Source organism: Aotus nancymaae, unplaced genomic scaffold (genome assembly GCF_030222135.1).
Source record: "Aotus nancymaae isolate 86718 unplaced genomic scaffold, 86718_ANA_hifiasm-v0.15.2.pri h1tg000015l_1, whole genome shotgun sequence".
Lineage (NCBI taxonomy): Eukaryota > Metazoa > Chordata > Mammalia > Primates > Aotidae > Aotus > Aotus nancymaae.
Window position 1 is genome coordinate 10,725,085 of NW_026988427.1, and position 11,400 is coordinate 10,736,484.

The following is an 11,400-nucleotide window of genomic DNA, read 5'->3' on the forward strand; positions in this document are numbered from 1 at the left end:
TCGTGTGCGTATAGAAGCTTCTTGGGTGCACACTGGCTGTCCTCGTGTGCGTATAGAAGCTTCATGTGTGCACACCGGCTGGCCTCGTGTGCGTATAGAAGCTTCATGTGTGCACACCGGCTGGCCTCGTGTGCGTATAGAAGCTTCTTGGGTGCACACCGGCTGGCCTCGTGTGCGTATAGAAGCTTCATGGGTGCACACCGGCTGGCCTCATGTGCGTATAGAAGCTTCATGTGTGCACACCGGCTGGCCTCGTGTGCGTATAGAAGCTTCATGGGTGCACACCGGCTGGCCTCATGTGCGTATAGAAGCTTCATGTGTGCACACCGGCTGGCCTCGTGTGCGTATAGAAGCTTCTTGGGTGCACACCGGCTGTCCTCGTGTGCGTATAGAAGCTTCATGTGTGCACACCGGCTGGCCTCGTGTGCGTATAGAAGCTTCATGGGTGCACACCGGCTGGCCTCGTGTGCGTATAGAAGCTTCTTGGGTGCACACCGGCTGTCCTCATGTGCGTATAGAAGCTTTATGTGTGCACACCGGCTGTCCTCGTGTGTGTATAGAAGCTTCTTTGGTGCACACCGGCTGTCCTCATGTGCGTATAGAAGCTTCTTGGGTGCACACCGGCTGTCCTCGTGTGCGTATAGAAGCTTCTTGGGTGCACACCGGCTGGCCTCATGTGCGTATAGAAGCTTCATGGGTGCACACCGGCTGACCTCGTGTGCGTATAGAAGCTTCATGTGTGCACACCGGCTGGCCTCGTGTGCGTATAGAAGCTTCATGGGTGCACACCGGCTGGCCTCGTGTGCGTATAGAAGCTTCTTGGGTGCACACCGGCTGTCCTCATGTGCGTATAGAAGCTTTATGTGTGCACACCGGCTGTCCTCGTGTGTGTATAGAAGCTTCTTTGGTGCACACCGGCTGTCCTCATGTGCGTATAGAAGCTTCTTGGGTGCACACCGGCTGTCCTCGTGTGCGTATAGAAGCTTCTTGGGTGCACACCGGCTTGCCTCATGTGCGTATAGAAGCTTCATGGGTGCACACCGGCTGACCTCGTGTGCGTATAGAAGCTTCTTGGGTGCACACCGCCTGTCCTCATGTGCGTATAGAAGCTTCATGTGTGCACACCGGCTGTCCTCATGTGCGTATAGAAGCTTCTTGGGTGCACACCGGCTGGCCTCATGTGCGTATAGAAGCTTCTTGGGTGCACACCGGCTGGCCTCATGTGCGTATAGAAGCTTCATGTGTGCACACCGGCTGTCCTCATGTGCGTATAGAAGCTTCTTGGGTGCACACCGGCTGTCCTCATGTGCGTATAGAAGCTTCTTGGGTGCACACCGGCTGTCCTCGTGTGCGTATAGAAGCTTCTTGGGTGCACACCGGCTGTCCTCGTGTGCGTATAGAAGCTTCTTGGGTGCACACCGGCTGTCCTCGTGTGCGTATAGAAGCTTCTTGGGTGCACACCGGCTGTCCTCGTGTGCGTATAGAAGCTTCTTGGGTGCACACCGGCTGTCCTCGTGTGCATATAGAAGCTTCATGTGTGCACACCGGCTGGCCTCGTGTGCGTATAGAAGCTTCTTGGGTGCACACCGGCTGTCCTCATGTGCGTATAGAAGCTTCTTGGGTGCACACCGGCTGTCCTCGTGTGCGTATAGAAGCTTCTTGGGTGCACACCGGCTGTCCTCATGTGCGTATAGAAGCTTCATGTGTGCACACCGGCTGGCCTCGTGTGCGTATAGAAGCTTCTTGGGTGCACACCGGCTGTCCTCGTGTGCGTATAGAAGCTTCTTGGGTGCACACCGGCTGTCCTCGTGTGCGTATAGAAGCTTCTTGGGTGCACACCGGCTGGCCTCGTGTGCGTATAGAAGCTTCTTGGGTGCACACCGGCTGTCCTCATGTGCGTATAGAAGCTTCATGTGTGCAGACCGGCTGGCCTCGTGTGCGTATAGAAGCTTCTTGGGTGCACACCGGCTGTCCTCGTGTGCGTACAGAAGCTTCATGTGTGCACACCGGCTGGCCTCGTGTGCGTATAGAAGCTTCTTGGGTGCACACCGGCTGTCCTCATGTGCGTATAGAAGCTTCATGTGTGCACACCGGCTGGCCTCGTGTGCGTATAGAAGCTTCTTGGGTGCACACCGGCTGGCCTCGTGTGCGTATAGAAGCTTCATGTGTGCACACCGGCTGTCCTCGTGTGCGTATAGAAGCTTCATGTGTGCACACCGGCTGTCCTCATGTGCGTATAGAAGCTTCATGTGTGCACACCGGCTGTCCTCATGTGCGTATAGAAGCTTCATGTGTGCACAGCGGCTGGCCTCATGTGCGTATAGAAGCTTCTTGGGTGCACACCGGCTGTCCTCATGTGCGTATAGAAGCTTCATGTGTGCACACCGGCTGCCCTCGTGTGCGTATAGAAGCTTCTTGGGTGCACACCGGCTGTCCTCGTGTGCGTATAGAAGCTTCATGTGTGCACACCGGCTGGCCTCGTGTGCGTATAGAAGCTTCATGGGTGCACACCGGCTGGCCTCATGTGCGTATAGAAGCTTCATGTGTGCACACCGGCTGGCCTCGTGTGCGTATAGAAGCTTCATGGGTGCACACCGGCTGGCCTCGTGTGCGTATAGAAGCTTCTTGGGTGCACACTGGCTGTCCTCGTGTGCGTATAGAAGCTTCATGTGTGCACACCGGCTGGCCTCGTGTGCGTATAGAAGCTTCATGTGTGCACACCGGCTGGCCTCGTGTGCGTATAGAAGCTTCATGTGTGCACACCGGCTGGCCTCGTGTGCGTATAGAAGCTTCATGGGTGCACACCGGCTGGCCTCATGTGCGTATAGAAGCTTCATGTGTGCACACCGGCTGGCCTCGTGTGCGTATAGAAGCTTCATGGGTGCACACCGGCTGGCCTCATGTGCGTATAGAAGCTTCATGTGTGCACACCGGCTGGCCTCGTGTGCGTATAGAAGCTTCTTGGGTGCACACCGGCTGTCCTCGTGTGCATATAGAAGCTTCATGTGTGCACACCGGCTGGCCTCGTGTGCGTATAGAAGCTTCATGGGTGCACACCGGCTGGCCTCGTGTGCGTATAGAAGCTTCTTGGGTGCACACCGGCTGTCCTCATGTGCGTATAGAAGCTTTATGTGTGCACACCGGCTGTCCTCGTGTGTGTATAGAAGCTTCTTTGGTGCACACCGGCTGTCCTCATGTGCGTATAGAAGCTTCTTGGGTGCACACCGGCTGTCCTCGTGTGCGTATAGAAGCTTCTTGGGTGCACACCGGCTGTCCTCATGTGCGTATAGAAGCTTCTTGGGTGCACACCGGCTGACCTCATGTGCGTATAGAAGCTTCTTGGGTGCACACCGGCTGGCCTCGTGTGCGTATAGAAGCTTCATGGGTGCACACCGGCTGGCCTCATGTGCGTATAGAAGCTTCATGTGTGCACACCGGCTGGCCTCGTGTGCGTATAGAAGCTTCATGGGTGCACACCGGCTGGCCTCATGTGCGTATAGAAGCTTCATGTTTGCACACCGGCTGGCCTCGTGTGCGTATAGAAGCTTCTTGGGTGCACACCGGCTGTCCTCGTGTGCGTATAGAAGCTTCATGTGTGCACACCGGCTGGCCTCGTGTGCGTATAGAAGCTTCTTGGGTGCACACCGGCTGTCCTCATGTGCGTATAGAAGCTTCATGTGTGCACACCGGCTGGCCTCGTGTGCGTATAGAAGCTTCTTGGGTGCACACCGGCTGTCCTCATGTGCGTATAGAAGCTTCTTGGGTGCACACCGGCTGTCCTCGTGTGCGTATAGAAGCTTCATGTGTGCACACCGGCTGGCCTCGTGTGCGTATAGAAGCTTCTTGGGTGCACACCGGCTGTCCTCATGTGCGTATAGAAGCTTCATGTGTGCACACCGGCTGGCCTCGTGTGCGTATAGAAGCTTCTTGGGTGCACACCGGCTGTCCTCGTGTGCGTATAGAAGCTTCATGTGTGCACACCGGCTGGCCTCATGTGCGTATAGAAGCTTCATGTGTGCACACCGGCTGGCCTCGTGTGCGTATAGAAGCTTCTTGGGTGCACACCGGCTGGCCTCATGTGCGTATAGAAGCTTTATGTGTGCACACCGGCTGTCCTCGTGTGTGTATAGAAGCTTTTTGGTGCACACCGGCTGTCCTCATGTGCGTATAGAAGCTTCTTGGGTGCACACCGGCTGGCCTCGTGTGCGTATAGAAGCTTCTTGGGTGCACACCGGCTGGCCTCATGTGCGTATAGAAGCTTCTTGGGTGCACACCGGCTGACCTCATGTGCGTATAGAAGCTTCTTGGGTGCACACCGGCTGGCCTCGTGTGCGTATAGAAGCTTCATGTGTGCACACCGGCTGTCCTCATGTGCGTATAGAAGCTTCTTGGGTGCACACCGGCTGACCTCATGTGCGTATAGAAGCTTCTTGGGTGCACACCGGCTGGCCTCGTGTGCGTATAGAAGCTTCATGTGTGCACACCGGCTGGCCTCATGTGCGTATTGAAGCTTCATGTGTGCACACCGGCTGGCCTCATGTGCGTATAGAAGCTTCATGGGTGCACACCGGCTGTCCTCGTGTGCGTATAGAAGCTTCTTGGGTGCACACCGGCTGGCCTCGTGTGCGTATAGAAGCTTCATGTGTGCACACCGGCTGACCTCATGTGCGTATAGAAGCTTCTTGGGTGCACACCGGCTGTCCTCATGTGCGTATAGAAGCTTCATGTGTGCAGACCGGCTGTCCTCATGTGCGTATAGAAGCTTCTTGGGTGCACACCGGCTGTCCTCGTGTGCGTATAGAAGCTTCTTGGGTGCACACCGGCTGGCCTCGTGTGCGTATAGAAGCTTCTTGGGTGCACACCGGCTGGCCTCATGTGCGTATAGAAGCTTCATGTGTGCACACCGGCTGGCCTCATGTGCGTATAGAAGCTTCTTGGGTGCACACCGGCTGTCCTCGTGTGCGTATAGAAGCTTCATGTGTGCACACCGGCTGACCTCATGTGCGTATAGAAGCTTCTTGGGTGAACACCGGCTGGCCTCATGTGCGTATAGAAGCTTCTTGGGTGCACACCGGCTGTCCTCATGTGCGTATATAAGCTTCTTGGGTGCACACCGGCTGTCCTCATGTGCGTATAGAAGCTTCTTGGGTGCACACCGGCTGTCCTCATGTGCGTATATAAGCTTCTTGGGTGCACACCGGCTGTCCTCATGTGCGTATATAAGCTTCTTGGGTGCACACCGGCTGGCCTCATGTGCGTATATTATCTTCTTATGTGTACACAAGCTATCTTCAACTTTGGTAGGCAGTGCCAAGTATTTTTTCGAGTTCTTTCTACCATTTTGCATGCTCGTAACAGTGTAAGCAGTTACCATTGCTCCACATCTTTACCCACAAGATATTGTCACTTTTGGTTTCTAAAATGTGGCCATTCTAGTTGGTTTGCATTGGAATCTCATTGTGTGTTTTTCCTTCCCTTCCTCCTTCCTTCCTTCCTTCCTTCTTTCTTTCTCTGTCTCTTTCATTCTTTCTTTACTCTTTTTTTGAGACAGAGCCTGGCTCTGTTGCCCAGGCTGGAGAACAGTGGCACAATCCTGGCTCACTGCAACCTCCACCTCTCAGGTTCAAGCAATTCTGCCTCAGCCTCTGGAGTAGCTGGGATTACAGGCATGCAGCACCACGCCTGGCTAATTTTTCTATTTTTAGTAGAGATGGGGTTTCACCATGCTGGCCAGGCTGGTCTTGAACTCTTGACCTCAGGTACCCACCTGCCTCAGCCTCCCAAAGTGCTGGGATTAGCAGAGGTGAGCCACCGTGCCCAGCCTATTAGCTTTTCTTTACCATTGAGGTTTAGCACGATTTTATAATTGGCCATTTGGATTTCCAGTGTTTTGCTCTTTACCACTCCCCATCTATCTTTTTCTTATTGATTTGTAGGAGATCTTTATATATTCTGGATAAGAGTCCTTTGTCAGTTCCTTCATAATTGCTGTGTAACAAAGTACTCCAAGATGTTGTGGGGAAAAGCAGCAGCTATATCGTTTGACTCGTGCTTTTGAGAGTCAGGAATTTGAGATGGGCTTACTTGGCTGGGTTGGATGCCTGGTGGTTGGTGCTGGCTGTTGTCTGGAAGCTCAGCTGGGGCTGCCAACCAGCGCATCCATTCCTTGTCTTTCCAGCATGACAATCCCACACTACTTGAAATTCTCATGTAGCAGGTGGTTTCCCCAGAGTGACCATCCCAGAGAACTAAGTGGAAACTACATGGTCTCAAAGAAGTCACAGCCTCCCCAGGGACATGTGCCCCAGCAATTATTAGAGAGAGGCAAGGTCACATGCAGAATGGCATGTGGGATAGCAGACACCGCTGAGGCCATCTTTGGAAAAGGTACTTGACCACGTTGTGCTACAAATCTCCTCTCTCCTTCAGTGTCTGACTTTTCACTTCCTTAATGCTATCTTTTTGGGAGGAGGGGTTGGGATAGAAGATTTTATTTTTTATTTTAATTTTTTTTTGAGACGGAGTCTTGCTCTGTCACCAGGCTGGAGTACAGTGGCATCATCTCGGCTCATTGCAACCTCAGTCTCCTGAGCGATTCTCCTGCTTCAGCCTCCCAAGTAGCTGGAGGCTGCCACCACACCCGGCTAGTTTTTTGTATTTTAGTAGAGATGGGGTTTCACCATGTTGGCCAGGATGGTCTCGATCTCCTGACCTCGTGAGCCGTCTGCCTCGACCTCCCAAAGTGCTGGAATTACAGGCGTGAGCCATTGCGCCCGGACAGAAGATTTTCATTTTAACATAGCACCCTTATGAATTAGTTTCCTTATGGTTGGTGTTGTGTTCTTTTGTTATTTTATTATTATTATTTGTTTGAGATAGAGTCTTGCTCTGTTGCCCAGGCTGGAGTGTAGTGGCGAGATCTTAGATCACTGCAACCTCCGCCACCTGGATTCAAGTGATTCTCCTGCCTCAGCCTCCTGATTATCTGGGATTACAGGCATGTCCTACCATGCCTGGCTACTTTTTGTATTTTTAGTAGAGACGGTTTTGCCATGTTGTCCAGGGTGGTCTTGAACTCCTGACCTAAGGTGATCCATCCACCTCGGCCCCCCAAAATTCTGAGGTTACAGGCGTGAGCCACTGTGCCCAGTCTTGTGGGTTTTTTTTTTTTTTTTTGAGACGGACTTTCCTTTTGCCTTTCTGTTGCTCACCGCAACCTCTGCCTCCCAGGTTCAAACAGTTCTCGTGCCTCAGCCTCCTTAGTAGCTGGGATTACAGGTGCATGCCACCATGCCTGGCTATTTTTTTTGTATTTTTAGTAGAGATGGGGTTTCATCATGTTGGCCAGGCTGGTCTGGAACTCCTGACCTCAAGTGATCTGCCCACCTTGGCCTCCCAAAGTACTGGTATTACAAGCATGAGCCACTGCACCCAGCATTGTGTTCTTTTAAAGAAACTTTTCCCTATCTTGATGTCATAAAGATATTTACTATTTTTATCATTTATAAATTTTATTTTTTTCTTTCCTGTTTAGACCTCTGGACCCTGCTATTGCCTTACCTGTGTAATGTGGAGTAGGTGTGTGTGCTGAGCTTGTCTTTCTCCCCCGCAAAGATGCGTTGCTATCCTATGACCGTCCTTTCTACACTCTCTTCTAGTTCCGCCTCAGTCATAGATTAAGGATCTACACTGAATGGCTCATTTTCTGGGCTTTGTCTGTTTTTGTGCTGATACTGTCACCAAAACATCAGCGGTTCAGCCTGGGTCTAGCTGCACACTGCCCAGAAAGCCAGTGACGGAGGCGACAAGTATTGTCAAAGAGGAACGTTTTATTTAATCGGCGTTGCAGCTGACAAATCCATCTCCCTGACCAAGGAAAACTAGGGTTTTATGTAGCAAGGAAGAAATGAAACAATGTGTCACAAAATAGAAACCAAGGCGCGGCAAGGAAGCAATAATGATGAATGAAGGGTCCAGCATCTCATCACATGGAAGTTGCAATCTGGTGATTTTCAGTTCTTTGATACTTTTTTTTGTTTTTTGGAGAGGCCTGAGGTTGTTTCCTGAGAAACTCAGAAAAAAACAAATGTAAGGTTCAAACTCTAAGACCAGAAGTGTCCATTTCTATGTTTATCCACAAAAAGTATCTATGGGACCATTGGGTCGGTTTCAATACCACCAAGTCTTTTTTTTTTCTTTTTTTTTGTGAGAGGAAATCTCACTCTGTGACCAGGCTGAAGTGCAGTGGTGCAATCTCGGCTCACTGCAACCTCCGAGTCCCAGGTTCAAGCGATTCTCCTGCCTCAGACTTCTGAGCAGCTGAGACTACAGGTGCGCCACGACACCCAGCTAATTTTTTTTTCTTTTTGTATTTTTAGTAAAGAAGGGGTTTCACCATGTTGGCCAAGATGGTCTCAATCTCTTGACCCGGTGATCCGCCCACCTTGGCCTACCAAAGTGCTGGGATTACAGGCGTGAGCCACTGCGCCCAGCCTCAATACCACCATTTCTTAATTACCTTAGTTATATAAAACTCTACATATCTGGAAGCATAAGTCTTTCCAACTTGTTCCTCAAAAGTGACTTTGTAATTTTTCACAAGGTGAATTTTCATTTAAATTTTAGACTTATTTTTAATCGGTTTACACACATACACGATATGCTGGGATTTTTATTAGAGCTACAATTAATCTAGGAGCAATTTGGGGCAAACCGACTTTCTTTTAATCCGTAAACATGGAATATGTCTTCATTTTTATTTTTAATATATGTGATGGTTAATATTGAGTGTCAACTTGATTGTATTGAAGGATGCGAAGCATTGTTCCTGGGTGTGTCTGTGAAGGTGTTGTCAAGGGAGGTTAACATTTGAGTCTCTGGACTGGGAGAGGCAGATCCACCCTCAGTCCGGGTGGGCGCCATCTAATCAGCTGCCAGCGAGGCTGAAATAAAGCGAGCAGAAGAACGTGGAAGGACTTGACTCGCTGAGTCTTCTCGGCTCCATCTTTCTCCCGTGCTGGATGCTTCCTGCCCTTGGACATCAGACTCCAGGTTCCTCAGCTTTTGGACCTTGGACTTAGACCCGTGGTTTGCAGGGGCTCTCAGACCTTTGGCTACAGACTGAAGCTGCACCGTCGGCTTTTCTGCTTCTGAGGTTTTGGGACTTGGAATGGTCCACCACTGGCTTCCTTGCTCCTCACCTAGCAGACGGCCTGTCATGGGACTTTACCTTGTGATTGTGTGAGTCACTTCTTAATAAACTCCCTTTAGGCTGGGCACAGTAGCTCACGCCTGTAATCCCAGCACTCTGGGAGGCTGAGGCGGGTGGATCATGAGGTAAAGAGATCGAGACCATCCTGGCCAACATGGTGAAACCTCGTCTCTACTAAAAAATACAAAAATTAGCCAGGTGTTTGGTACGTGCCTGTAGTCCCAGCTACTCAGGAGGCTGAGGTGGAAGAATCGCTTGAATCCGGGAGGCGGAGTTTGCAGCGAGCAGAGAGTACACCACTGTGCTGCAGCCTGGCGACCGAGCAAGACTCTGTCTCAAAAAAAAAAAAACTCCCTTTAATATATACATATATCCTATTCTTTCCCTCTGAAGAACCTCGACTAATACAATATATAACTCTTTTTTTAAAAATTGAAATGAGATCACTGTACATGTGTGGGGGGTACGTGTGATGCTTTCATACATATAGACCATGAGTGTGTCGTCATCAGGGCGACATCCATCACCTCTAACATTTGCCATTTCTTTGTGCTGGAAACATTCAAATTCCTCTATCTTAGGTACTTTGAAATACATGATCAGTTGTTAACTATAGTCATCCTATCGTGTTACGGAACACTAGAGTTTATCCCTCCTATGTAACTGCAATGCTTCATCCATTCACCAACCTCTCCCTATCTCCACCCACTATTCTGCTGGCTACTTCCATGAGATGAACTTTCTTAGCTCCCACATATGAGTAGGAACATGCAGTATTTGTCTTCCTGTGCCTGGCTTATTTTTCTTAACATAATATCCTCCAGGTTCATTCATATTTCCACCAATGATAGGATTTATTTTTCATGGTGAAATAATATTCCATTGTGTATATAAACCACGTTTTCTTTATCCGTTCATCCACTGATGGGCACTTAGGTTGATTTTATACCTTGGCTATTGTGCATAGTGCTGTGGTTTTGATTTGCATTTTCCTGGTGATTAGTGATGCTGAGCCTTTTTTCATATGCCTGTTGGCCATTTGTATGTATTATTTTGGAGAATGTCTATTTTTTTTTTTTAGATGGAGACTCCCTCTGTTGCCCAGGCTGGAGTGCAGTGGCACAATAACAACTCACTGCAACCTCTGCCTCCTGGGTTCAAGCAATCCTCCCGCCTTGCCTCCTGAGTAGCTGGGATTATAGGCGCACGCCAACAGACCCAGCTAACTTTTGTATTTTTAGTAGAGATGGGGGTTTCACTTTGTTGGCCAGGCTGGTCTCGAACTTCTGGCCTCAAGTAAGCCACCAGCTTCGGCCTCTCAAAGTGTTGGGATTACAGGTGTGAGCCACCATGTCTAGCTCCTTTGCCCATTTCTTAATAGGATGATTTGTTTTTCCCTGTTGATTGGTTTGAGTTTCTTTTCTTTCTTTCTTTCTTTCTTTTTTTTTTTTTGAGATGGAGTTTTGCTTGTGTTACCCAGGCTGGAGTGCAATGGTGCTATCTTGGCTCACCGCAAGCTCCACCTCCTGAGTTCTAGCTATTCTCCTACCTCAGCTTCCTGAATAGCTGGGATTATAGGCATGTGCCACCATGCCTGGCTAATTTTTTGTATTTTTAGTAGAGATGGGGTTTCTCCATGTTGGTCAGGCTGGTCTCGAACTCCTGACCTCAGGTGATCCGTCTGCCTTGGCCTCCCAAAGTGCTAAGATTATAGGCATGAGCCACTGCGCCTGGCCGTTGAGTTTCTTGTATATTTCGGATATTAATCCCTTGTCAGATGGATAGTTTGCAAATATCTTCTCCCATTCTGAAAGTTCTGTCTTCGCTCTGCTGGTTGTTTCCTTTCTGTGCAGAAGCTTTTGGTTTGATATAAACCCACTTGTCTATTTATGTTTTGTTGCGTATGCTTTTGAATCTCGCCCAAAAAATCTTTGCACAGACCAAAGTCATGAAGCATTTCTTTTCTAGTAGTTTCAAATCGAATATGAAAATCTTTAATCCATTTAGAGTTGATTTTTTAATATGGTAAAAGATAGAGGCCTGATTTCATCCTTCTGCATATTCAGTTTTACCAGCATCATTTATCTAAGAGACTGTCTTCCCCTAATATGTTTTGGTGTCTTTGTCAAAAATCAGATGGCGTGGTTGGGCGCGGCGGCTCACGCCTGTAATCCCAGCACTTTGGGAGG